The sequence below is a fragment of the Pseudopipra pipra genome, chromosome 3, assembly GCF_036250125.1.
Source record: "Pseudopipra pipra isolate bDixPip1 chromosome 3, bDixPip1.hap1, whole genome shotgun sequence".
NCBI lineage: Eukaryota > Metazoa > Chordata > Aves > Passeriformes > Pipridae > Pseudopipra > Pseudopipra pipra.
The window spans coordinates 16,368,750-16,391,528 of NC_087551.1; the positions used below are offsets into that span (position 1 = coordinate 16,368,750).

The window sequence follows — 22,779 nt, forward strand, 5'->3', positions numbered from 1 at the left end:
AGATTATTATTTATTTTTGTTGTAGTTTGGTCTAAGATTTTCAGTGCACTATCAGGAAATTATTACATTTTTCCTTATTGACTAATGCAGTCAAACCTGATTTGAAGCCTGGAATACATTACCAGTAAAAAAGGCTTAGAAATATGCTGTTAGAGGTTTTAGATCACTTTCAATTTTTTATTTTCCCTAAAATACCTAAAATCCCATTTATTACTTGCTCTGTCACCATTAATCTCTTTCTTCTTTCCTACAGTGTTAGTTACTGAAAATTCTGACATCCTAAGAAATGCTAAGCACATAACTTCTCATTCTGTTTGTCTATTATATCCCTTTTGCATACTGCAGATTACTGTAAACTGCTCTGGAAAGCACTACAAGAAAATCATGGCTTAATATAAAGAGGTGTAAAGGAACTTTCACTTGTTGCTCATGTCTTCTAGTTTGCCTAGATATTTGGTATTGGGTTCTCTTACCAAAATGTGGAGGGAGAAAAGTTGGAAGATTGGTGCACTTTTTTGTTGTGGAATATATTGACTTTTTCTTTAAGTAATCTGAACTATTTTGATAGGCCATACCATGACATAGTGCTGCTGAGACCTTATAAACATTATAAAAAGCTTCAAAACTGGAAACAGTTTCACCTGTTTTCCTCTTCTCGTTTATTTTAATCAATGATTGCTATAAAAATGTCTCCTTTATTGTCTTGATCTTCATGTTTTGTCTTTAATCTCTTGCTAGTTTTTCTCTCAGCCTTGCAATATTGCAAAACAACATTATCAGCTATATTATTTGCTTCATGAAGTTTAGACTGTTTGAAATGGAGCTGAGGACTGATGAACTTTTAAGTGACTTCATAATCTCTTAATTTTGCATCTAGCAGGGAGATATTTTCAGACATAATTCAGAATTTCCTGAAAATTGACCTTAAGTAGTCTGTTCTGAGTTAGGACCAGTACCAAAGCAATTATACTAGTGGTTAAAGACAGAAACCCCCTCATGGTGAATTTGGAGGGCCCTTTCCCTTCTTGTAAAACCTTTTGCAGTAGCTAAAGGGGCAATTTTAATAAGTTAAGCTAAAGGCTTAACTTCCAAGCTTATCAGGGTTCTCTAGATTCTTCCAGAAGTTTTTAGGATTAAGACCCTGCACAAGCACCTACTAGATATACTGGACAGAGTTCAGTGAAAGGCCACAAATATGATGAAGGGACTGGAGCATGTGACATGAGAGGAGAGGGTGAGAGCTGGGACTGTTCACCTGGAGAAGAAAAGGCCCCAGGGAGGGAGATGTTATCAGTATGCTCAATTACCTGAAGGGAGGGTGCAAAGAGGATGGAGCAAGGCTCTTCTCAGTGGTCCCCAGTGGCAGGAGCAGAGGCCATGGTCATAAACTGAGACACATCAGAAAACACTTTTTTTACTGTGAGGGACAGATTGCCCAAGGTGGTTATATTCATAAGCTGACTAGACATGGCCCTGGGGAACTGACTGCAGGTGGTCCTGCTTGAGCAGGAAGATTGGAACAGGTGACCTCCACAGGTCCCTTCCAACCTCAGCCATCCTGTGTGGTTCTGTTGTGCAAATATCATACAGGCTTTACGGGTTTGAGATCACCTGTGGGTGATTCACAGGGGAAGATGATTCTCCTTAAAATAAAAAGCTACTTTATATGCGTTCTTTATCAGTCTCAGAGGAAATAACTACTTAGCTTTAAGTAAGTTGCAGAATAAGGGGTGTTATGTGGGAAAGCTTCATTTCCGCTTTTAAGTCCTAGGAATCGTGTGAATTGAAAACTGAAGTGATAGTTTTAGCTGCTGTTAGAGCAATTTAAATGTACATTGTAACTAAGACGCTGTGGGAAAATAATACTCTTTCCTGAGGGAGGAAGGACAGAAGCACTTGCTGTGTAGTCTGTTTTGCTATAGGCTGTTTCTCCTTTTTTTGTAATGGTCTTGTGCTATAAGAAGGGAAAGAAGCACTTTAAGCACAGGAAAATGTGGTTGTTAAGCCACAAAATAAGAAGAGATTTCAAGAGTGTGCATAGTATCAAAAACAATTTCTCTTGTTCTTGATTTTTGCTTTTGAGAGTGACAGTTTAGAGAAAATTATTTATAAAAGTGTCTTTCCTTAGCGTGATGGAAATCTGCTTGTCATTTTTGTAATGCTCCCATTTTGAAATACTTGTTTATTTTCACAACTTTGGAGTGGCTCTAAATTCGCTGACTTCAAAACGTGCCTGTACATTTTAATTGGCCTCCTTTACTCATGCTTTGTTGTTAAATGAAACATTTTTATTGGCAGAAAAATATTTGCCCCACCTATTTTCATTTGCTAGTGGTGGGAACCGTAACATTAAAGGCTATTTAAAATATATGAAGTGAGTTCTGGGGTCATTCCCCACCTGTTGTTTATTTTGGTTTATGCAAGAACAGTCAAAAGTAATCATGTTGGTGAAGTTCTGTCATCTGAGTAGTGGTTTTGGAGACATACACCACTGGACATCAAGGTGTAGGTTTAGACAATTTACACATCAGCAGGTTTGGCTTCTTCAAGCAAAACTTGGGACTTTGGTGGTAATGAACAGTGAATGTTGGCAAAGGTCACAGCTTTAAAGTAACCTAGAGTACATTGTACTGAATTATGGAACAGAAGACTGTAAATACAGAAAGTCTTTGATTAACTTCTCCTTTTCAAAGTGTCTTGACCTTTATTGAGTTCCCCTAGCTGACATTTTTAGAAGACTTTTAGCATTACTTCCTTTCATTATAAAGGGTTTATTTGTGTATTTGCTTCCACATATTTCATTGTCAAATATGCCATTTGATTTTCTTCAGCTGCAACGGCATCTACATTTCATATCAGCATGGTTTCTGTAGTAGTAGAGTGATGTAGCCCTTTTTTGTATCAAATTCTAGAATTTTCTGTAAGTAAATGTCATTTTGGTAAGCAAAAGAAATACAAAACAAATGTGTGAAAAAGAAGAAAATTACCGAAGCTGAAAGCACCTACAAAAACATTTGAAAGACAGCATAATATATTCAGATTAGGAGTAAATCACATTGAGTTCACATCACATGTCTTTCTAATTTTAGTTTGAAAATTATTAGTTGCCTTTTCTATTTAAAGATAATGACATATTTAGTCAGACTTAATGCAAGTGAATCATAGTATTGCATTATTATTATATTAAACAGTGATTGTTGGTTGTGTTTCTTACACTCCTCATATTTTGGAGGGGAAAAATAACTTCTCTGTGCTCTGGAAGTTGCACAGACATTTCAGTCTGAGGTGGTGATGAATAAATTATACTCTAAATAATGCAGGCAAGAGGAGTTCATATTTTTATGTTAGACTAGACTTCTCCATTTGGCACCTTTCCTTCTCTTTACCCCCCTGTGGTGTTAGCAACGTAGGCTGTATAAGATTACAAATAATTGTTTTACAAGGAGTCATTGCAGACTTGATCTTTTTACATGACAGTTCGTACTGGTTCTGCTGTCTTAGCTGGTGGCTCCCAGCTGTGCTTTAAAGGGCATGCCAATGGTGCCTATTAATATGGCTGTGTCCTTCCTTTCACCAGTTCCTATTCTGTGGTTGCTACAGGAGAACGGGAACTTCCTCTGACAATTAAAGGCTGATAAAATCTTAGTAGTTGGCACCTTGGACAGCTGGCTAGCTCAACCAGACCTTCTTGGCTTGGAGAGACAGCTTCTCAAGAGCATCCCTTGCTCTATTACAACTGTTTGAACAAATCCCAGATGTGAGATCTAATCTTCTTGCTACTTTCTTCTTATTTAATGCTGTGCTTCTTGAAGCCTTTAAGCTGTTCTACACAGTCTGAGCTGCCGTTCACTGCTGACAATGCTTTCTAGTAAGATATTCCATAAAATGGCAACTTTGCCTTAGAACAAGATACAGAGTTTAGACTTTTTTATTTTATTTTAAAGATTACAGGAGAGGGTGGTGATGAGAATCACTGGTTTTTTGCTGTTAAAACTCACAGGATTTTAATCATCTGACTTCTGACTGACTACCTGCTACTGATAGCTGAGTGAAACTGAGGGTGTGATTTGTACCTTTGTTGCTTGAATGGGAAAGTTGTCTGGCTGCTGTCAGTCCTTTTCCTTTATGAATTTGAGTACTCAGCAAGAGTGAAGGTGGCTTAAAGGTTGCTTGTAGAACAAAGGGATTAGTTCTTTTTATATAGGAGACAAAACCGGCTTGCTAATGAATGAGTAATGTTGAGAAGAATATAAGCCTGAGTATTTCATGCCATAAGATAAATGTTAAGAGGGGCTAAGAATAAAATCACCATTACTGCCTATTGCAGGCTTTTTCCCTGCACCTTCTTATCAAGGTGTCTGATAAGACACTGTCAGACTGGATGACTGGCTGGACTACTGCTGATTCAGTTTGGCCATTTCTGTGTTTTTCCCACTGGTCGTTTCTTTCGACATCATACAAGATAAAAAAGTCTCTTAGGTCAAGACACTGTACATATTAATTCTCCATAAATGTTGTTCTATTCAAGACAAGTCAGATCTGAGTTTACAGAATGCTTTCTTTCTTCAGCCTCGGCTATTTTCCAATTTTCTGAGGGCAAGCAGCCCAGCAAACAGTACTTCAGACAATTCCTCATCTTTCTCCTTTTTCCAGAATGAAAATCCAAAAATATCAGCGATGGGGGCCAAAATAACAAAGGAAAAGTGGGTGTTGTCATTTCTTGCCAAGTTTTTGTAAATGTTTCTCTCCTTCCCTGTCCCAGAATAATAGCAGAACTTCCCAAAGAATCCACAAAATAAACCAGACTCTTTTCCAGCCTCTGATCTAATTCAGAGTAGATGCTACAATGAAGATGCTAAAGAACAAGTACTGTGAAGGGCATACTTTTTATCTGACTATTGAGATTTTGTTCCTCATCTGTTAAGGTTGCAAGAAACTCTAGGGCAACTGGTAGGTCCTTGATGATACTCAGCTGTTATTCTTGTTATTCTTGTTTCTAGGGTATTGATTCGGTTGATGCCAGTTGCTTTTCTTTTACTTGTTAGTGAGGAATCTTAACTGGGCCATGAGTGGATAGGTTCTGTAGTTTAGGGCAGACAGGAGTGAAATATTGTTAGGAAGAGCTGAAAAAACATGGGATGCAAGCTCCAGAGACTGATCCTAGGCTAGGGGTTCTCTGATCCATGCTTGCTGGTTCCTCCTCCAGCGTCAGTGATAGGATGAGAAGTAGTAGGTGGCGTGAGGGGATATGGTAGGCAATGACATCTAGGAATCAGTGTTAAGCAGACAAGAGGTGGAATTAGAAACCAAGGCTGTGCTGGCAGGATGAGTTAATACAACTGAAAGGCCACAGGCCACTGCTGAAAAACAGGATCAGAAGCTTAGACCGAAGGACAGCAAGAGGGACAGGAAGCAGGTTTTTAGAGCAATAATCAGAATGTTACCTGCAGCTACAGAATATCTGTTTGGGTTTCTTCTGTACTGAAAGTGTGTGGCAACCATTGATGGGGTTCACCAGGTCTGTTCTTTGACTCATTGAATGCTGGTGATTGACTGCAGCTTCTGTCTCGAGTTACATGTGCTGCTGTTCTCTACAGGTTGTTCTTATTTTAATTGCAATTCTTGGGGTTACCGTGAATTCATTATTGTGAGAGTTTAAAGAGATTTCTTTTTTTTCCCCAAAGGTGTTTTTTATCAACAAGTCCTTGAACTTAAACATGTTCATACGTGTGACAGAACAACTTTTCATCAGTGGCTTTACTAGAGGTAGTTCTGCTGCCTGGATTTGTGCATTCAAACCATATGAGATTGCTGCCTTTTGATCTGTCAGACCTACACAATTGATCTGTATAGTGCAATGACTGTGTATGAACTGTGCCATGACACAACTAAAGAGCTAATAATTGATTCCTTGAAACCATCTCTACGTGTGTGAATCACGGTGCGACTTGTGACTTCCTTAAAATGTTTTTTTTGAGGATCCTGATTGTGACCATTCCTCAAAGGTTAAGTAACTATAAAGTATTTCCAGGTCAATGACTGTCAGACTAGAATTCCCAAACCAGAGGGAACAGCCACTCGAACTGAGACATAGTCTGGAATCTGAGGACTATGTCTGTGTAGGAAAAGAGCTTCTCAGTTCTTGTGCTTTTGCTTCTATTTTGATTGCTAATATAGTTTCATTTTTTATTTATTTTGGAAAGTGCAAAAGATAGAAAATTTGATTCATTGAGTCCAGGCAATGTCTCATTGGAAGACTCCTGGAAAACCACGCTTATTCAAGACAAACACAATGTTATTTCAGTAGCAGAATCCCTTTGTGAGCCTCCTGGAAACAAATGTTTTGCATGAGGTCTCAATTTTTCTTGTTCTGAATTAATTCAGACAAATTACCCTGCAGACTATGTTTGTGGTAAACTTTTTTTGAGAAAGCCTTTTCTTGGGCCGAGTTCAGAGTCAAGACTGACTCTGAGTAATATTTAGAAGCTGGAAAGGTTGTAAGCATGTGAACAGGTAAATGTATCAATCAGAGCAGTGTGCCTCAGTCTTCTGAGGAGCTAGGAAGATCAGTGCCCTTTAGAGCTTCCGGCAGGTGTTTCCATCTGCTCTCCAAACTGTTGTGCTCTCCATTGAAAAAATGTATGTTGACCTGGAACAGCAAAGCAGCTTGCTTTTCTTTCTTTAATTAGGTGATGACTTAAGATATTTACAGAAGGAAGAGGATAATTTCTTTAAGTAAAGACAGTTGATAGTAGGGATGTTGAGGACCTCTTTCCATCTCTAGGGATCTTTTTCTGCCTTCTGCATCTGAACAGTCCCAAGTTTCTGGTTTCTTTAGTGCATGAGCAAAGACAGAAGGCTGACTCCAAGTGTCAGGGAGGGAACTAAGACATAAATCCAAATGACCTTATTGGGACTTTGACACATTTGCTTTCCAGCTGATTGAGAACATAGCCATGAGAAGAACGTGCTTGGGAATTTTCCACCTGCCCATTTGACGTAGGAGAAGAAAGAAACCATTCATTTCCTGACAGCATGTCTGAAAACTGGAAACGGAATGGTTATTTAATGTGTTTGGGTTTTGGCAATCTGATTCATAGTTTTTGAATGCTTGTAGTTGCCAGTTCTTGATGCAATACATTTTTTTATTCCATGAATAAAAAGATGCAGCAGACAAATCTTTGGAGTGTCAGAGCACACTGTGGCCTATTCTCTGTTTTGTTATCCCTCTAATAGCAGAATAAATAAAAGTATTTTGAGGTCTGTCCTCTTCCATCAAGCCTCTGGGGAAGAAAAAAGAAAGGGCAGAGGCGGGAGGGGGAGTGGGGAGATGGACAACTGAGCATGGAAAACTTTATGAAATTGCTCATGGGTTTCCTTTTCATGTGAAATTTCCCTGAAATTTTCCCCATGACTCATTTCCTTCTTATTCCTTTTTAAGTCCATAATTTGGGCTTTTTTTTTCTTCTTTCTTTTTTAAAGACTAGTTGGTAGCTTTTTCCTGCACAGTGTGACGTGGATTTTGCAAGGGTATATATTCAGTGTTGAAGTTTTACTCTGTCTTCTGAGTGCTTGGACATTGCAGTCTGTTATCCATAGGGACAGATTCCCTCTTTTCTCTAACTTCTCTGTGCAGACCATTCACAAAGACGGGAGGCAAGGAATACACTTCCACAGAAAACAGATATTAATCAGATCTATTGTGTGAGGGAAGAGATGGTGGGAAGTAGGATGTTTTATTTTTAACAGAAATCTGTTGATGCTTGCAAAGATCTTGTGATGGAAGAAGGTCAGTGAGGGAATTTGTTATGGCTTCATAGCTTCTGGCTTGCAGTTTTCATTTCATGCTGATGTGTACTCCCTGCTGGATATAGACTTCTCTAGAACTCATTCCCTGAAATGCCGCTTGCCATCTTCTAAGTTGTAAAGGCAGCCCTTTTCTGGATTGAAAACTTGTGTAGCTAGCTGCTTTTTGTTGTCCAATGTGGGAGATGCAAAAGGTTGATAGAGTGCCAGTCTTTCATCAACCCGCAGTCGTTGCTACTCATGAATGGAATCCATAAATACTTGTGTTTACTGTGAATATATCTAGTCTGACCAAATTCTTGGACATGCTTAAAGCTCTACAATATAACTTTTCTTACAAGGGAAAAACCCCCAAGATTTTCCGGGTTCTTGTAGTACCTGTAAGATAGGGCTTACCTCTGTTTTAGAAATATCCACAAAAATGTGTTCCTCTAGTGCAGCTGGAGTTTAGTATAGCACTTGAATGCATTTGAAGCGTTGTAAACTCTTAAAGATCTTGGCAGCATTTCTTGGAATGTCTGATTCCATAAAGGTTTGTATGATCAGATCACCAAACTATCTGAGTGCTCCCCGCAGTGTATTAACGCCCCTCCTCTCCTCACCCCCTTCCAGGGTTCAGATAAACCGTATTATTTGCGAGATCTGAGTATTTCGAAAACTCATGTGAAGTCCCTAGTGAAACCAATGGAATTATTTAAATTCCAAATTATTAATTTACTGGAAAATGAAGCGTAAATACTGTAAAATTGCCTGCAGAAGTTAATTCAGTTTTGATCTACATGTTGGTAGATCATGAACACATACTACTTCTTCTATAACTAGCTGTTTCCTTTTTTGAAATGTATAAGCAACCAAATGGAGAACCTTGAATTAGAAACATACCTATCTGCTCTGCTCATAAGCAGTGCAGTCCTCCTAATGTTGATTATTTCATGGTTTAATGTCTTCATCCTTTATTATAAAGGAGCTTATTTTGTAGAGAAATTAAGCTGACTTCTTAGCTAGGCTCTTTTCATATCATTAATAGCATAATTTCTTCTAGTTGGATAAATTACTATATTTGAGGCAAGTTTGGTACTTTAAAGGGTGTCTTAAAAACAAACTGAAAACTGAGATCCAAAATAAGATTAAAGCAAAATAATGAAAAATATAAAACTACTCTTACCTACCCTCCCACCCCCATATAACTAGAAAAATCTCCCCTGCATTAACTTACATCTGTTACCTAATAGGATCTTGTAAATACTGAGAGAAAGTGGCAATTTCCTCAGCTATAGCAATGCTGGCTTAGTTCCCCTTTCTAAAATGAAGTGAATATTCCATCCAGGAATAAGTTGATGTATTGCAGCTCACTTTTGATTCTGCGTTTCCGTGTGTAAAAAGTAAATTCATAGCTTGTTTTGGGGTATCAGCACATCTAAGTACTGATAGATGCTATTTTACTGTTCAACCAGATAGGAGACATGAGCAAAAGCTTTGCAATCTTCTGTTTATATTCTTGTCTCTGAATGTACAAATAGATGTAAGGAGTAGTTGTTGAGAAGTCAACTTCTCTTTAATTAGATGCATGCTCAGAAAGTCCCTTGTTAAACTAGGAAAACTCAGTTTTGGGGCTTGGTCACTGTTTGCTCTTTTGAATTACAAATAGTCAAATGTGGCTGTTCCTGAGCCAGGAGAAAAATTATCCACTGAACATAACTGTCATGACAAAAGGAACAAGATTTTTGGAGTCCAAGTGAAACTTAAGATGTTACCACTTTGATGACTGTACTAAATAGTCCATTATTAAGGACTAGTAGAACCTATTATAAAGTACTATATATATCTGTATATAAAGAGTGTATGGAGCAGGAGGTTGGAGTGCTTATGGCATTAGTAACATATTAGATTTTTGGGTCTGTTAGAGGGTAATGGCTTACCCTCACACCACAGAGAGTAAAGAATCTTTGTTGTGTGTGTTTTATATTTGTAGGTTACTTATTTTCATTTAAAATTCCTTTTGAAAATAGAACTCTGAAACTCTCACAGCAATGCTTGTCCAGTGTGCATCTGGCCTACAGTGGTCTTTGGATACATATGATTATATGAAAACTTTGTAGTAGTGTTTGTAGTCTGTTTTCCTTGGCTGTTCATGATATATTACTACTTCTGTCCAGTTTATCTAAATGAAGACTGATGTTTCATGGTTAGCTTGCAATTCTCTTTATAGAAGCAAAACTACTATATCAAAATATGGGCCAACGCTTAATACTGGGATATGTGAGACATCACATGCTGGTATTTTCAAACAGGGCAACCAACCATTGTTCAATAGCATTCCATGGACATTTGATTAAATGATCTAACTGACTTATGATCTTACAGCTTTTAATTTTGAGGAGGACAAGCCCTTGATAATGAAAATAGCACCTCAATTTAACACAGTTTTTCCAAACTGGTGGCGTTAATGGAAGGATCTTCTTTTGTATGTTTAAATCAGCAGTATCAAATTGAAAGAAAACTGAAGAGGGAGCTATTTGGCAGAAGCAATTCACTTTACAAACAGGTTTTTTTCAGTCACTGAAGCTTGTTATGACTCTGCATGTTTAGTCATTTCTTGTATGTAAGGAGAAAATTGGTAAATTTACTGTCACTTCTTATCCTTTTCATATGTCAGTGTTAGGGAGTCTGATGACCTGGCTCTTGAACTGAACTCTAAAACAGCTTGAAAGGGGTAAACTTCATTATTTGCTGAAATTCTGTTTAGAAATCCAGGAATAGTTGCATGTTCTTTTAGTAAACCTTTTATTCCTAACAGGAAATTCCTCCAGTGCATCTTGTACATTGTTCTTCACTTCCTTTTCTCAGAAGAAGAACTTGAAAAAATATTGACTGCATAGTAATTTCCATTTGGAGGGTTCTAATGTCACAAAGATGTGAGGAGAGTGAGGCATTCCTGAGGTTAAGTGTCTCTTTTGCTTTTCCTACTGTGATTGCAAATTTTACCTAGAAGATCTAAAATATTAACCCCCCGTAGATCAAGCCTCCAGGAAAATAAGCTGTGTGTATATTTGCTGCTTCACAGGAAGAGAAAGTGAAGTTTTCTTTTGTGAAATTAGATTATAGGATGAGCCTACTGAATGGAGGGAGATGGGATGCGGAATGAGGGGAATAATTCCAGTGACCTAACTTAAGGTACTTATGTAAATGCCCAAAATGAAATGAAAGAAATCCTTTGATGGATTGGTACTAGGCTTGGCAAATGCAAAATTGCATAAGGTAGTTTTGATCCAGGATTTTAAAAAGTCTGTACTACTTTGCTGGTAGGAAGCAGAAGGCAGCTAATTTCTTTTCAATTTAATCTTTTCTCTAAAAGATTCAGAAAAAAAATAAACAACCAAGCCCTTACTCCAAAAACACAGTATTGTGTTGTAATATACATACAAAAGAGGTGAAAGCTGACTTATAAGTCAATTCTTAAAAGTATTTTAATATCTATTTAAGCTAAAACACTTGAAGAAATGTGCTGCTTTACATAAGCAGGTCTCGCTGTGGAAGCTGCTTGTGGTTTAATGTTTCATCACAATAATGGCAGCTTATACATACTGCCAAGAGACCATTTCTTTTTCTTCTTGTGCTCAGGCCTTTCCAGTGAAATATCTTTAAGGTGAGAAAACGCATATTTAACAAAGCCTGTCATCACTGCCTATGCAGTGAGAGAGCTTTGTGTGAACTTCTTACCCCATTCCACCAAGCATAATTGCTGATGATTTTGTGGAGAAAAGTTTAATTTAAAAAAAAAAAGGAAGAAAGAAAAAAGAAAATGGAAAAGGATAAAATAAAACTAAGTACTAGAGTTAGATCTGATTTACAAAGAGAGGTTTTAAAAAGGGCTTATGTAAATAATAAAGATTTTGTGATTGTAAATACTGTGTATTTGTAGTGTTCTACAAAAAGTGTTTTACTTTCTGCAAGGAAATCAGTGGGAATGTTCATCTGATGTTGTTAGAAAATAGGTTGTTCCATAATAAAACCTTGACACTTCGAATTTTTTTATTTTTGTCCCTTAATGGTATTCCTTTCAAAGAAACAACTGCAGCTTTGCCTCCCCATCCTTTGGGATGGGAATATATCAAAGACCAGCACATGCTGGAACTAGTACAGGACCAGACAGGTGCTTCCAAACAGAGTTTATATGGTTATTTCATTGGTTTTGTATTACTTTGCAATTGTACTGAATTGGTTATGTATTTTCTCTTTAAAAAGAGTGTTAATTTGTCATATGATTAAACTGGTGAAGGTGAGGGAGAATCTAAAAATGCTGAGTTTGGTGACTATTGCTAACTTACCTTTTACAATGGAAATTAGCAAAGATGTCAATTTTGAGGTTTTTCCTGTTTCCAATTCTCTATAGCAAAAAAGAACCCCAAACAAACAAATGAAAAGAAAACTTTGATTGCATAGTAAGTATGGGTAGTAATGTCTTTATTAAAAATTGAATTTACTGTGCATTGCCTGTAAAACTTTTCTAAATATTGATGAAGAAGTTTGTTTGCATTTCTTGATATGCAGATCCAGAACAGAGGGAAAGTAAAGACTCGAAGAATTGTTTCATGAACATTTGTATTCAGTTTTCTTTCCTGAATACTCTGTTCTGAAGTTTGCATCAATGCATCAAAGTCAGCAATCGGATTTAATTGTTCAGCAATCCTTGACATCAGTTAGTCCAATGATTGATTCTTCTTACTGGCATTATTTTAATAATATATCTGTTTGATCCCAAAAGAAGAGAGCTTTTTAAAGTTATTGTGAAAGCTTCTTTTCTTACTGTAATGGTTCAATAAAATGTTCAGCTGTGGCTGAATTGGAAAGGAAACACACGTTGTTGTAGCTTGTTGGAAAAAAATTTCAATATAATAAATCTTAGCTGTTGTTGAAAACTCTGTGCTCAGCAGGAATCCGTGTTTCCTCAAGTTGTTTTCAAATTTACTCCTTAGTGCATTTTGAAAACTTTTACAACCAGCTTTACCCTTCCTTCTGCGAGTTAGACAAGGATTCTTGGGAAAGATGGGCGGTGGAAAATTCAGGCTCATCTACGCCTGAGTCAGTGCATTAATCTTCTGGGTTGTAATTTGTTTCAAATTGTCTTTGTTAGAAGGCATGTTGTTTTGCCTTGTTTAAGTGGAATACAGGGCTTTCCAATAGCTCTAGGCTTCCTCTTTGACACTGTGTTCCTTTATTCCCAGCTCTGTGTTGTTTTGGTTCTTTCTGTCCTCTCTCTCAGGCTGTTAATCTGGAAAAACAGCAGGAGCAGGTGAAAATGATTTGTATGAGAAGAAAATTTTGAATGTTAAGCAACTTTACATAAAATTAAAAATTATATGTTTTAGCCTTGAGAGAAAAGTAGGCTTATTCTAAGTTATCTATGTTAATCCAAATATATAACTGATACTATAGCAGCCAGGGATTTTTTTCACAGTGTATTTGTAGATACCATAATAGAAGTTGCAAACTTTTATCTTCTATTTAAGCTATGACAAATGTATTATTAATCTTTAAATTAAGCAATGTATTTCTTTGTGCATTTCTGTAGAGAGGTTTTAGGGCCAACTGCATATTAAGAGCTACCCTCATGGAAAGCCAGTGCTCTTACAGAAATTCATATCAAAGTACATACTTACTATGTTAGTGTTAAGAGTGGAAGCACTCAGAAGAAGTGTCCATATATGTTCCCCTGTGAAAGCTGGAGTTTTTAACTTAATAATCACAGCTAACTTTCAGAGGTGTTACTGCCTCAGTTGTTGTTCAAGGTGGACCTGCTGAGGGGAGAAGTCAGAACTGTGAAGGGCAGGACCTTACTTGTCACTGGGGCTCTTATTTCACTGCCGTTGTAGAGAATTAGGTTTAACACCCAGTATGAGTTAAGACATACAGGAGTGAGTGCATCTTGATTTGGTGCCTCTACTAGAATAGGAATTCCCATGCTATTCATTCTGCCTGTGAGCTTGGAAAGCAGCATCCCTGCAAGTCATCTTGGTTTTATACCTTTGGGAAAGATGGGAAGTTGACCCAATTGCCAGTTAATTCGTAACATTTTAGTAGAGTTGGAACAATTTTACTGTCCCTTGTTTGATGAAGATTATGTTTCTACAGTTTGTCTAAATAGTTTCCATTTTTTTGTTAGTATTTACTTATGATACCATAAAGGAATGGTTTTCATAGGCTTCAAGTGAGACTGTGTCATATCAGGTCTTTGGTTCTTGTGTTGCATCATTTCCTGTCACTACTCTTCCTCTTATCAAGAGCTTGTCCAGCTGTTTGCTTGATGGTCATGCTGGCAACAAAAATATCCTATACTTAGATGTTCAGCTCTGAAATAAGATAGTTGTCTCTTCCTTGCTTAGATGAAAATGTCACGTAGCTTTGGAACAAAAGAATATTTCATTGTCAGTGCTGTTATTTTAATGCTGGTGCTTCCGTGTTTAACTTTGTGGTTTTTTTTTAACTTCAGCATGCCTTGCAGTCATACCAGAGGTGGACTCATTTTCTGGAGGCTGTAGTGTTTGAATGAAAAGTGTCCCAGTAAGTAAAAGCATACAGTCCTTTGGTTATTTGGAATCACACTGAGAATTTCAGCAATGTGTTTATTTTCAGAAAACACAGGGAGAGAAATCCTCAAGCTGATGAGGAAGAGAGGGGAGTGGAATGTCATAACCATCTATTTTTGACAAGTCCATGATTTATAATTTCCCCAATAAAAATATCATGTCCACAATGCCCATTGCAATGAACTCATTAAATGCATTTCAAGAGCTGTGATTGAATTTGAGAATTCTTCTACAAATGCAGCTAGAAAGATGTACGTGCTTTCTCATATATATCCTTAGTCAGTTGCCCAGTTACTTCACTTATTAATGAGCATATTTTATACCTTGAAGGTAAGCTTTCTTTCTTCTGTGTCTGTGATACTAGTATGCTAATCAGAAAGAACAGATTCTTTCCAGGAATTCTGTGGGTTTTTATGATCTTTTTCCTGAAAGATCAGGGCACTTGGTAAAAGGGGAAACACATGACAGGGTGTGTTCCCACTTGGAAATAACTGAGAGAATGCTAGATCTTGGAAGACAGATTCTTGTAGCAAGAGAGGGGGGGGGGGAAAAATCCTTACAATGAATTGCTAGGTCATTAACTCTAAATCTTTCTGACCCTGAAGAAAAATCTAGATACAACTGATGCTGAACATGTTTCATGACTATAGAAACTGCTATGAGAAGACTCCCGATTTGGGTATTTCTGGATAATATCTTCCTTTTTTTGGATATGATTTACCTAGTGCAAAGATTGACTCATTGCATTTCCTCTTAGAATTCATTTTCATTTTTATTTATTTTAAGTGGAAGAGTGTGTGCCAATCAGTAATGTTCTCGAGACTATTTCTACCTTGTCACCTGTCTCCTTTATCTTCCACGTGACAGTTTTGGTGTAGGTCAGGGTTTTATCTTTTGGCCTCTCATTCTCTAGGTGTGAGCAGCGTAGTTTTCTGAATGATCCAAACAATTTTTTTGCTTCAGTGATCAGAGTCTTTTAAAAGTTGTTCTGTCTTTTTCTTCTTTTCCCCTATCACTTTCCAGCTTCTAAGGCACTTTCATAGCAATATTGGTGGTACTGAGTAAGAGACTGGAATGGGTCAGTTGGTCTGTAACAATGCCCCAAGTGCGTGTTGGGAGGCTCTTTATCTTCAGTTCTTGTGAGGATTTCCTTCTTTCCTCCCTGTTCTTTTAAGCAGAGGATTGCTCACATGTGTAAAATCTGGTAGTCCCTGAATAGCTGTAATAGGTTATTTCCCTGACTAGGTCACTTGCTGTTCTGTAATTATTTCATGGATACTTTGTTCTTGGATTGCCTTGCATCTATGTGTATACCACAGCATGTCTGTCTGATGAATCTGCAACTGCCAAACGTATTTGCAGCTGACTTGAAACCCATTCTTACTGTAACATTCACTTGGTCTTTGTGATGGGAAATACACCTATTAAACCACTTTTAATTATTTTTATAAGCTCCTTTCAGTTCTGGCAAACTTTATTAGAAACTGAGTTTCTGTTTCAAATGAGCTACTATTTTACATAATAAAAAGCTAAAAGTCTTGGTCTTAGATGTTGTTTTTTTCAGTTTGTCTGGCAACTCAGTAAAGTATTGCATAAGCACTGGCAGATAACTCCCCTGGTTGCCTCAACACTGAATTACTTTATTTAGCTGCTTATACTGGTAATTTGTTACAGGCTAAAATGACCTTGATAAATGTTCATGCAAAATATTTTGTTATTCATTTGTCAATAACACTGGATCCTTTGCAGGTAAATGCAAAAAAATTTACAAGTAAGAATTAAATGATCACATATCTTTCTAGGTGTTTGAGGGGCCAAAGCCATTCAGCTTTAACAAGGAACATGAGTTGCTTTATTATACTATATTGATAAAACACTTTCTGGCTTTGAGAGCATTTAGATTTGAAGAAAAATGGCATGGGTTTTATAAAATCAGGTTCAGTAGCCCTGGCACAAGAGGCACCATGTCTGCATCATCCTGCTGCTGTGCATGGGCTGAGAGTCCCTGCTGAGACACAGAGCTTTATTATCTCAAGTACAGATGAACTCAACTCAGTTCTGCATCTTCCTGGGCAAAGCTTGAATCTACGCACAGCACCATGCAGGTGGTTTACACTGTGAAATGCAGTGCTCTGTTAGAAATGGCTTTGAAGGCCTGGGTCCACTCAAAGCCCTGGGGACGTCCCTTTGGAGTCCTGTCAGAGGAGAGACGCTTCCCATTGTGGCTGGTGGAAAGAAAGAGTTACAGAGCTGAAGATGGGGGTAAAGCTACACTTCTTAGCAGTGGTTTGTAATGTAACCTTAAAAATATCCAGATACGCTGGTGACTGATCCTGCTGGTGAGGTCGCCAAAGAGGTTTGAAGGCTGTTGTCTAGAACACTCTGAAAAGCACAGCAGAACTTCCTCTCTTACTGTAAGGTCTTGAAGTAGAAATTTTATTAGTTGGTAGTGGGACAGTAGTTTGGCAACATGTGGTTTTTGACTATAACGCTTTGGATGTTGATGTACATCAAAACATAATAGATTGAAAACAGGATTTCATGTCCGGAAATGGAGCAAATGCAAATAAACTGTTTCTGCTGCTTTCAGTGGGAATGAAACGTTTGTCAGTTTTCTGCAAAACTACTGTATTTTTCTTCTTTTGCTTCAGAGCCTCCCAGGTAACTGATCTATTGTTTCTTCTGTGCTTACCTTGGAAAGCAGCCAGGCTGTAAGCCCAACGTGTAGAAAACTACAATTTATGTGGCTTTTAAAGTTGTTATAAACTTGTGATACTTGCTGACGTGTAAGTATGCCTCAGTGCTGTGTACTGACACAAAGGCAGCCCTGCAAAATTTCAAGTTCTCAAATGGAATTTTCCAATTAAATGGCTGGGACATTTTTAATGTTATTTGCAAATGGTTTTTTTCTTTGATATTTGTTTTGGAAATGCGTTTCAAAAAGCCTGAGGCAGTTGCACAGGCTCAGAGGCTTGGCTGAGTTATATGCCATTGATAATAGCAATTTATCTTTATTATTATTAAAAAAATATAGTAACACAAATTTGTCTGTGGACAGTGTTCTCCATTTCTCATCTAAGTGCTGTTGAACCAGAATTACTTACATGGTAGAGAAATGAAGATAAGTGTCTAGTCTTTCTTTTCAGCCTTTTACAAGTTCTGAGAGTAGATAAAATTCATAATCTGATCTTGCAACTGATTCTAGGTGGAGACTCACTGCCTTCAGTAAGTTTGCTGTTGGGGACCTGCTGAACTTTTATAGCATGTAACATGCTACTGGGAAAAGGTATAAACCAGTTTAGAAATCACTGTTGCACTACAGGTGGTGCCTGTCATAGTATAAAAGATACTAAAAGAAAAAGGCTGTGTTGGTTAAAAAAAAACCAACTATGCTGTAGTATTACCCAGAATCAAATTCATTTGTACCACACATTATAGCTGGAAAAGGATGAATTGTTTGGGTTAACATAATCTGTTCTAGAAATGAGAGAGCTCTTTGGTCACAAATACAAAGGTTTCAGTGAAACTTTTTCAGGTTGAGTAGCTTGCTTAGGGCTTCTGGAAGTCTGCTTTTGCATTGCCCCTCTGTATTTTCATAATTGCACTCTTCGAATAATGTGAGTCAGCATAAGCTTTCTGTCATGCTGTTAGTGATGTTCAGAGGTTTTCATAGCATGCTGAACAGGCTGTATGAGTTTTGTTCATACACCACTCCTACATTTCTTTTGAATTAAGTTGATGACAAAATTCTGTCAAGAGGAGGGTAGAAAAGCCATTAGAAGTTTCATGGATTTGTCCTTCCCTGAGTGTGATTTTGGTTTAATGCCAGTGGCAGAGATTTAAAGATATTCCACTGAACACTACTAGTTTTGTATTTGAGTAACTGTTCTTCAGCATTGGAGTCCTTTATTTGTGTTCCCCAGATGAGGATTTTATTGTGAAATAGGTCCTTCTGAAGTTATAAGTGCCACCCCTCCCTATGAAGAATAGCTCTGAACTAAGGTGCTGGGGTGCTCTTATGCAGGGGAAAAAATAAATTTGATTTATTGGTTTGTTTGTAACATCTCGAATTACAAAGTGGAACATTTAATCTGTTTTTCATAATTTTCTCTTGGATTTCTTACCCATCAGTGTTGGTCAGCTTTTTGATTTGCTGTAGAGTTTGAAAACCAGGGGACTTAGATTTGGCAGCTGTTGATCACATGTAACTTTTTTGAAAAATAGACTGGGCCTGGAGCTGACCTGCCGGTTTTACATGAAGTATCTAATAAACCCCCCCAAACTGACCACTGTTCCATGTTTGTTGCAAAGTTTTGGAGGTTTTTTTGTTTCTTTTATTTAAAGGCAGGATGGGGGAAATAAAACAGCTCTTCTTTGTCTGCCAAACCTATTTTTGATGACTTGTCAACCAGGGCATTCTTTTTATATTGGTTGCTGTTCAGTACAGGCTTGTGAGGTCTCAGTAACTTGATGGATACTGCAGAGAACAACTGTATGCATGGAAAGGTCAGAAGAATTAATTCAAAATTATTTGTGTCTGTGCAATAGGCGTAATAAAAAAGTGAGATAGCTTTTGCTAGAAAAAACTCTTGTGCAGTTCTTCCTACAGCAGCTCAAACTTGTCAATTCATCTAAATTTTCTGATTATAGTAAGGAACAGAAGCAAGCTACTTCTCCATAAATCATTGGAGTTTTTTTCAGGAAGCAGCTGTAGCTATTGCATGACTCCGTCTTACAAATGATTTCAAATACCTTAGCTCGTGCTCTCATTCTGGCTTTATTGGTCTAATGGTTGTCTGGAGCAACAGTGGAAAGAGTACAGGTAAAAGAGGGTGAAAAAGCATCAGACTGATTTGATGTTTGTACCCTGACTGAATTACCCGCTTACAGTACCTAAAGGCTGTACTGCAAAGGATCTCAGCCAGGGTTTTTGCATTTGGAAAGACACAATTACTTGGAAGAGTGAATTCAATATTCTGTTAAATTTTTTATTGAATTATAATAGTCAGATTAAGTCTTGGCAAATAAAAGAGAAAATAAGTTGTAAAATGCAGCAGTAATCATATTTTATTGGTAATATTTACGGAAATTGCTCATTAAGTATTGTACTTTTTATTTTGGGCATGTGTAAGCTAATATCTGCTATACTGTTAGACAGGGTCAGGGGTGTGGTTTGTGATGATTATTAGCTCTTATTGCCCTATCCTGTATTGTTTTATGATACGTGAATCTTTTAAGGTTTTTAAATGCAAAAACTGAATAAAAAGGAAGTGGTTTTAATGGTCAAGTGACTGTTTCTTCTCATATTTTTTTTCCCTGATAGTGATTTGTGCCGTATTTGTATGTTCCTTAAAATACTGAAGTGCCCAAGAAAAGGATCAGAAGTAAAATGTAGTTCATAGAGAGGTCTATTGAGATGGATGGAGCATCTTGTCTGTATTGTGTGGGCTACTGATTAGAGTGGATATCTCTGCAATTAATAATTCAGCTTTCTCCTGTCATTGCTTCCCCTATAACCTCTGCTATTTCTGCAGTTCTTTTAACTGAGGCACAAGTGAGAAGAGATGGGGTAAGTTTTAGATCTGGAAATACAATGGAGTCAGCTTACAAAAGCTTGCTGTGAACAAATTTCATTTTAAATATGGTACTACATAGAAACTAGTTTCTTGCTCTGAGTGCAAGAATTGATAAAAATTTCCTTTTAAATGCTGATATAGAAGAACAACATAAAATGCTCAAATAGAAAAGTGTGATTTTGTTGAACTTGAGATGTTCTGCCTTGGATGGGTCATTTCCACTGAAATTTTGTCTGCCTGGCTGATGTTTTGTCACTTGGCCACTGCTCACTTGTTGCTGAGACCCCTTCTTATTTGCCTCACAAGCTGGGAAGGGCTGTCCCTCCGCCTGCTCACTCTCCTGTCTAGATGATTTTGCTTAGGAACCTTAAAAACACTGAACAAGTAAAAGTTTGAGTTATTGATTTGATGGCTCGTTTAATAGACACCTGGAAAGTTGGCAGGTTTTGTTCCCCTCTTGCCTACCTCCTTGAAGTTCAATTCACTTCACCCTGATCAAAGGTTTTAAAAATTGTGTCTTATGATTTGGGAATTATGTTTCAGAATGCAAAGTTGAATATGGGAGCTGGAATTTCCAGCTCACCTCTTTCATTTACCATGCTTAGAAGAAATGCAGAAGAAAGTGAAGTCAGTTTGTAGTTAACTGGTTGCTTTCTTTGCAGAACTGTCAGGGAAAAGCCATAATTGTTTCTCTGTGTGAGTTTCTGCTTGATTTTAATTGAAGAAAACATTTACCTTTTCCATTGGTATTTGACTGAAAGAAGCATTAAATCCAGTGCATAGAAGTCCCCATTCAGTTTTTGAAGGCTAATGAACAGTTGTATTGCCTGTGCTGATTGAATGGAAACATGCTGACCAGTAATAATACACTGTTGTTTTATTGGCACTGAAGAGCATTTCTTATCTTTTCAGTGGTATAATAAAACCTGATTTGCTCACTTCACAGTACTAAGCCTTTAAAAATCTCTCTAGTTATCAGGCAGCTGGCTCTGTTTGTCAGGTAGTATTGCTTAATGCCGTGCTGAGGTTAAAATCTTGTTTTACATTGAACCTGGAAGACAAATTAACCCATTTGTACAAGAACTTTGAATTAGCCAGGAGCTGTTAAGGAAACGTGAATCCTGTGGTGAGTCCTGACTCCTCTGAAATTTCTAGACCTTTAAGTTTAGAATTTTTTTGTTTCTCAGCAGATAAACTTATTTTGCATCCTTTGCCCGCTTACAAGCCATAGAAGCAGTTGCGAAAAAAAAGTTTTGATGTAGAGAGCAGGCTGTTTAAAACCTTTTGAAGTCATCATCACAAAAAGCTGTGGTTTGTCTGTCCTTCCAGCTATACTTTCAATAAAAGTATTTAGATGTTAAGCAAAACAAGCCTAAATCGGATCACAGGAAGGTGCATTTGCTTTATGTTACTATGCAAACATTTTGTTTGTACAGAATATTGAAATAATTTTAAGTAAATAGTCTAATAAATATGAAGTTTACAAAAACTGTTTGGGAAAGTAATTTGTCCCCTTGTAGCCAAGAATTTTTAAAATTAACTGAAATAGACAGCAAAAATTGTATTTTAAGAATTATTGTTTCTAGTTACCTGGAGACAGAGCATGTTTTCCTTCTGCTATGGCAACGAGAACATGTGAAGTACAGTACCCCAATAACTTGGAGTTCTGCCATGAAATAGATGAAGAACTACAAGCCCAGTATGAGGGTGCTGTCTTTCTCACTGTTTGCAGCTTTCAGTCTGAATTGTAAAATAATTTTGAGTGTTTCTCCTGAGCTCTGACCCACACAGCAAATGGAAAGCGGCTTTAAAGATACACAGAGGCCATCATACATGCTAAATCCAGTGTTGAGAGTGATTGCTGGATTAGAAAGTGATAGTTGCCAGCAACAGTAACAGAATACTTCTGTACTTAAAAAATGCTTGGATTCGTTCAGACTTCCTGTTGAATCCTTTAATTCATTTCTTGGGTGTCTCATCTCTGACATGAGTCAGCTCCAATTTTCTTTGTTTTGAGATTTTTCACATTTGTTTTAGATCATTTTACAAGTCCTCATTAAGTACTCCTTCTTCTTTGAGATTATTTGGCTGGTTTTTAATCATGTTATGAAGTTGCAGGCATGTATTTTGCATTGATTTGTAGCTATTACTTCTCTTGTTGAATGCAGATGTTAGATTTGGGATGGGTGACATATCTTAGAGGCAGTTTGTTTTTAAGGTAGGTATTTAAGGGGCTGAGGGATGCTAAAGGATGATAATAGAGTCAGTTCCCTCTTGTCTCTAGTGGTAGGTTTCTGGAATGGTAAACTGGGTGCAACAGCCCTTGCAGTGCCAACACAAGTTGACACGGGTGTGCAGAGCATGGCCTGGCCTAGCAGGACCCGACAGCTGACCCCACTTGCCAAGTCTGCAGTCCTCAGCACCGCAGCTTCCCATTCCAGGAGGGCCCCTTGGAGCCCGCTGCTCTTCACCTGCCCAAACAAGCTGGTGTTGCAGGGGGATGGAATGGGGGAATCCATGGGAGGGGTATTGTAGCGTCGGGATGAGAGATGTGGGATGCAGAGCTGGGAGAAGGGTTGCTGTTGGGAAGAGGAGAAGGCAGGGGAGGGTTTGTTAGGCAGGTTGCGGCGCTGCATGAACATGACTGTACTGCTTCAGAGACGGGGCAATTCCCAAACTGTACTGAAGCTTTGGTAGGACACAGAGTTGTAACTAAGTATTTTGTCTGCCCAGAGCTGGCTCTGCAGAGTTTACAAACTTGTGCACTGTACTCACAGCCAAGAAGCTGCTTTGTCTCTGTGCACCATTTA

General features: G+C 37.7%; 1 protein-coding gene across 4 annotated transcripts in view; it reads left to right on the forward strand.

The window, feature by feature from the left end:
* LCLAT1 (lysocardiolipin acyltransferase 1) overlaps window positions 1-22,779 on the forward strand; it is a 115,038-nt gene that overhangs the window by 12,990 nt on the left and 79,269 nt on the right. The window lies entirely within an intron of this gene.